Source organism: Rhagoletis pomonella, unplaced genomic scaffold (assembly GCF_013731165.1).
Source record: "Rhagoletis pomonella isolate Grant_MI unplaced genomic scaffold, Rhpom_1.0 Rhpom_scaffold_00006, whole genome shotgun sequence".
NCBI lineage: Eukaryota > Metazoa > Arthropoda > Insecta > Diptera > Tephritidae > Rhagoletis > Rhagoletis pomonella.
Genome location: NW_023458560.1, coordinates 60,597,997 through 60,604,311, shown reverse-complemented (window position 1 = coordinate 60,604,311; position 6,315 = coordinate 60,597,997).

Sequence of the window (6,315 nt, the reverse complement as noted above, 5' to 3'; positions counted from 1 at the left end):
CGTTGTATGGGAGGTAGGCGTGGTTATTGTCCGATTTTTCCCATTTTCAATACCATCCGTCCTACGCTCGAAAGTTTCGTTAAGATATATTAATTTTTACTCGAGTTATCGTGTGCACAGTCGGACGGACGGACGGACGGACAGACAGACAGTCACCGCTTAATCGATTTCTCTTTTCATTCTGATCATTTATGTATACATTTGTCTATATCTATCTCGATTCGTTTTGCCTGTTACAAACAACCGTTATGTGAACAAAGTTATAATACCCTTGTGCACAAGTGCGCTCGGGTATAATAAAAACAATTAAAAAAGAAAAACTAAGGAACAGAAATACTGATTCTAACAAAAACTGTAGTTCATTGAAAACTCATCAGAAGAGGCTCCAAATTCAACAGATCTCCTTATTTCTTTACAGCGTAGACTTCAGCTCGAAAATAGTACCAAAGAGGATTGTAGGTCTTTAAAATTTCCCTCAAAAATATCCATTTTCCGATGCCACCTGACCGAACTCAAAATTTTTTTAGAGATCTTTTGATCGAAACAGGACCAGATATGCCTTGCGATACAACAAATGGGTTTCATTGCTCATTGTTCATTCACAATTTTTTCCCCGTCGAGGTGCAAAGTAACATCCTGTGTTCAAGAATATATAACAGACACTAGGCATTTATAAACTTTCGCATCTAACTTATGTTAAGTATTCTTATATTCGCAACTTGTGTTAGTAGAGGTTATATTGCACTGTAGAGATCTGATTGCAATTTGACTGTGAAGAGCATTGTGATAGACCATTTAAAAACTGGAGCATAACATTAATAACAGCTTGATTTATTGTTATGGAGCCAACCTTGACGACAGCGAAATGTTCAGATGTTCGGTATCTAAGATTTAATGAGGTCTTTTCGGAGTCAATCTCAGTATCAACCTTGTTCTTCAAGTTAGAGCCTTTGATAAAGATAATTAATAAGGAAAAACCCCACCGGGAGCCAGGTTCGGATTGAATGGTGGGTTATCAATTTCTATGAATCCCGCAGCATTTAAAATATTCCAAAGCGGTGTGAACGGGTGTGTTGCCTTGCAAAAATAGCACTCCACGCACCAACTTGCCACGTCTCTTCTGTACGATTGCCTCGCGTATCTGACGCAGTAAATTAACGTAGTACAGGCCGTTCAACGTTGGCCTTTCAGGCAAGTAAATAATTAATAAAATAAGCTTTGCCACCTTTTTATCCACTTTATCGACTATTGCTTTGGCTAGGGCTCAGAGTGGCGAATCCAGGTTGCATCTATCTCTCTGACGCAACTTACCATATACAAAGATCTACAGGAGGAATACTGATGTGGATTATCACAAAAACTGGTCGCTTTATCTAAATTCAGTTTTATTTTATGGCGTTGCCCTTTGTCTCCTCGTTGTCCTTCCTTTACTTTTTGTGAAGCGGGACATAAAAAGGTACATTTTTTCGATAGAAAAAACGGCATTAGGTAAAGACTCATCCCTAGACGCTGCCGTTGCCTACATCTCGTCTACTACTTATACTCGATTTTTAGATTAGTCTTTTCCTCGAGGCCGTTTAGTAGGCAAGCGTTCTATCAAGAAAAACTTCGGACCATTTCACTTTCATAGAAAGCACATAAAGACACGCAACGAGCCTTGCCAGATCTGACTTAACAGAACTCAACACATAAAGCAAACAAATGGAATGTTAAAAATATTAAATGGATAATTGCAATAACATCGACTATATAGACTTAATACTTAAAGTGGTAATGCGCTTTAAAAGTCTATTTTATGACGCAAATTATGTCGTTAAAAATGTGAGGCTCAAAAGTTACCATGATGCATGTACCTAAGTACGTACAAAATGTATGTACAGTCAGAATCAAAAGTTAGTATACACCTTGTTCTAATATTATATACACAATTATATTCACGAAACAATTTTTTCCATTCAGTTTTTTGAAAGTAAAGTTCATTTTATAACATAAACCATATGAATCAAAGTTTCACACTTTATATCGTCGCCCATATGCCAGAAACATGAATGGGTAAAAATTAAAATTTTGAGAAATCAAGTTTGAAAGTTTTTTTCTTACGAGACTTAATGCAATTGAAATTGTAAAATGTGTGGTTTCCGTGTACGCATGATATTCTGGGTTTTGGTATAACATAGAACATTCAAAGGTTAATCAAGTCAACCCAATAACTCAAAATATGATAAATTTGCACATTCATGCTTAAAGGTGGCAATATAAGATTCACAAAAATTAAAACAAAAAAAAAATCAGCAAAATTTCAAACTTTTTATTCAAAGTTTTTAGAAATATAATAAAGTGTTGATTTTTGACAATTGTTTGTGGAGGGTTTAGCACATTTTCTTCTATACAAAAATGAATTCTGATCTTTTCTAAAAATTCTGAATAAAAAGTTGAAATTTTGATGAAGATTTTTTTAAATTTTATGAATTTTATATAAAGAGTAAAACTTGGATTAACAAACATAAATTTATTATCATAAAATTAATCGTGAATATTATATTAGAACAATTAGTATATCCACTAACTTTTGACTCAGACTGTATGTATGTACGCCCATGTCTGTATGTATATGTACGCATGCATTGTATAGGAATTTTCAACTATTGTTGTCATGTAAGTTCATGTTTTTTCGTTTGATTTCATTGTTTTGTTGCTATGCATTCAATTCTTTATAAAAAAAATCATATTTGCTCTTTTCTCACCCCAATTTGAGCGCATAACCTAATTTTTTCTATGCTTTGTAAGTTGTCCTTTTACTTCTCAATACAAGTTTTTGCCAAATATATACATACTTATGGGGTATTCCATGACTAAGTGAGCCATATAGTCCAGTTACAAAGTTACTTATAAAACAGGTCCGTCTTGATTAATCATTAGTTAATACCCCAAATTACCACAATTAAAAAAAAAATCTTGCAGTACTATTTAATTTCAATTTAGGCTAATTTAAAACTTGAGCAGTAAAAAACTTTACAACCACGAAAATATTGTTTGATACAGAAAGCGTTGCAAAATCAATTGTCTGTAAAAGTAAAACGTGTTTGAAGTGTTGACTAAATTACTCGTGTTTCTAGCTTTTAAAGAAAGTAAAACTCCGTTTAAAAAAGGTAAGCCTTTTAGTTATATTACAGTTTAAACTAAACAAGATTCTCCTCGTCCAACCCGTGACAATTAGGTAAAATTTTCGCTTTCCTTAGCTTTTGGATTTGGGATATGGCTGTAACTTTTTAACTAGTTTGTAATTCCGCTATAAATCCTTATTTAATTTGTTCTGTTCCATTCCACGGGAATGTCTTAAAATTATTAGAAGTTTTATCGTGTCCCCCCCGTGACAGTCACGGGTTGGACATTCATCATTGGTGATTAATGGTATATTCAAATGAAGAAATTGGTAAATTTTTATTCTCTCCAAAAGATTTACGAGAACTTTTTAGTATTCGGCGTGGATGTTTTGTAGTTTTTGCGATTTTTAAAGATTTGCCAAAAACCATTTTAAAAATTCCGAGGTTGATTTTTCTTTCCAGAACGATGGCTAAAACGACATCTGCTGAGCGAATGCGAAAATTTAGACAAGAATTAAAGAGCAGACCCGAAGAGTTAAGAAGGCACCTTCAGAAAGAACGAATGCGTGACAAGAAAAGACGTGAATTGCGAAAAGGAAAAGAAACACGTTGTAAACGATTATTAAATGAAAGGCGATGCAAGGAAGCTCAGAAAAAAAGGAACTATAGAGCAAGAACAAAAACTCTTACACAAGCATTGGATGATGAACTTTCGCCACCGTTGCCATCATTAGGGTCATACAATTGTGCGCAGACGCTAGGCAAAGCAGTATGTAAAGTAAAACGAATCCTACCGTCTAGTCCAAGCAAGAAATTGGCCGTTATATGCAAACTAGTTTTGGAAAATTTAGTGAATGATGTTAATTTAGTTTCCCCAACCAACAAGAACAGAGATATGAAAAATGCCTTATCTGAAAAGGATAAAGAAAATGTCGTCAACTTTTATCTGCGTGATGATATCAGTCGCCAGTCACCGGGTGTTAAGGACATTAAATCTATTAAAAATAAAGAAACGGGAGAAAAGACTTTATGCCAAAAGCGATATATGAATTTCACTGTAAGAGAAGCTTATTCTCTCTTCACTAGCGATAATCCTGAAATGAGTATACGAATTTCAAAATTTTATGAGCTTCGCCCCTCCTACGTCTTATTAACTAGCCAAATGCCCCATAATGTCTGTGTATGCAAATACCACGCCAATTTTAACTACTTAGTTGAAAGTATAGCCGCCAAATTACCAGGGTTCCCTAAAACAGGTGGCGGTCTTCTAAACGAAATTTCTTGTGACGTCAATAGCGAACAATGTATGCTTGGAAATTGTGCTGAATGTGTCAGTGATCTGAAAACTCTATTGCCTGATAACGATACCTTGTACCAATCTTGTAGGTGGAAGCAGTGGTCTGATGTAGAAGGGAGACCCAATGTAATTACAATTGCGGGTACCATTGGAGAAGCTATGGAAAAATTGCAACTTCAACGATTTAAGACCCATGTATACGTAAAGAGAGTACAATATAATGCCTTTTTAGAAGCGAAGCGTAGTATACCAGCTGATGTAGCAATTTTGCAAATTGATTTTGCTGAGAACTACACCATACTCTCGCAAGATGAAATTCAGTCTGCACATTGGAAACACAATCAACTTACCGTATTTACAGGATGTGCTTGGTTAACTGACGAGAAAATAAGCTCATTTGCGATCGTAAGTGATGTTCTACGCCACGATAAGCACACCGTTTTTGCATGCTTAAAAAAAAGTTATACTAATGCTTAAAGATCAATTTCCGGAATTGCAAACCATCAAAATTTTTTCTGATGGTGCAGCTTCACAATTTAAAAACAAGTTCACCATTTCAAATCTATGCTACATGCCCCGAGATTTCGGGGTTCAAGGAGAGTGGTACTTCTTTGCAACTTCCCATGGCAAAGGGGCTGTAGATGGGGTAGGAGCTGTGGTTAAAAGGGCAGTGTGGATGTCCTTTCTGTGTAATAAAATACCTTGTTTAAATAAAAATGTGAAATAAGTTCGACTTTCTGATAAAAATTCAGATACTAAAATCCAGTGTCTTTTTTTTGTCCAGCCCGTGACAGAGATAATGACTCAGTATTTTCCGAAATAAAATAAAATATACGTAATTTTTCACTTCCTACTTACTCATCAATAAGTGAACTACGTTTGTTTATATCAAAATATATTTCAGCTGCGTATTTTAAGAATATATTTAGAAAAAGAGTGAACATTTTGCTGTACAACTGTCCCACGCGTGACGGTGGAATACCCCTTATGTATATTGTTACGTCTTTCATGCCATTCTACATCATTCTATAAATATTATCATCTTTAAAGCAACAACTGTGCAGCTTAATATATAACTATCTGGCTGCAATAGGCAATTTGCACCAGATATTCTTTTATTTGTTGGACTAGCTACATATGTATGTACATTCATATTTGAAAGGATAACAACGCACCTGAATTCTTGAGATGTGCGCATTTACAGAAAGCTTTTCATGTTCGTCCACAACTACTACTACTATCTGCTATAATTTTTGTTTGTGCTTTTATGTAGTAAATATTCATTCTTAGATGACACAGGCTTGTGTAATGTGAAACTACTGGTTTTCGCACAACAAAGCGCAAAAAAATGTATGTAGGTACTTGAATTAGGAATATCCATTTTGATATTCTTGTAATTGCGCACTGGTGTAGAACAATGCATAGAGAGAAGACGCATGTCGTACAGTGTCTGAGTTGGTTAAAAGGGTATGGCAGACAATAATCGTGGAAAAAAGTGACCCAATTTTCGAAATTAGGAATATGTGAAAAACATATTTTGGAAAGTGGAAAGGAAGATTAGTGGAACTACTAGTATACTAGTATACTTTATTACAAAACTATAATCTTTTAAAGATTTATTACTGATTAGCAAAATGCAGAACGATATTGTTTGCAACTTATGTTTATTTCAGAGGCATAACTATTATAAGAGAAAAGAATAAAAGTCAATCAATAATCATTATATTAACATAAATATTTTTCGAGTCATCTATAATTTTTTTCGCGAAACTTCAAAAAACGGAAAATGACACTGAAGATGGCTCAATACCGAAACCGGTTTGTCTTCAAATTTGACAAGGGATGACGGAAATTCGTTCCAAAATACTAACGAAAGTTTTAGTACTAAATAAAACGAGTTTTGTTTTTAGATGC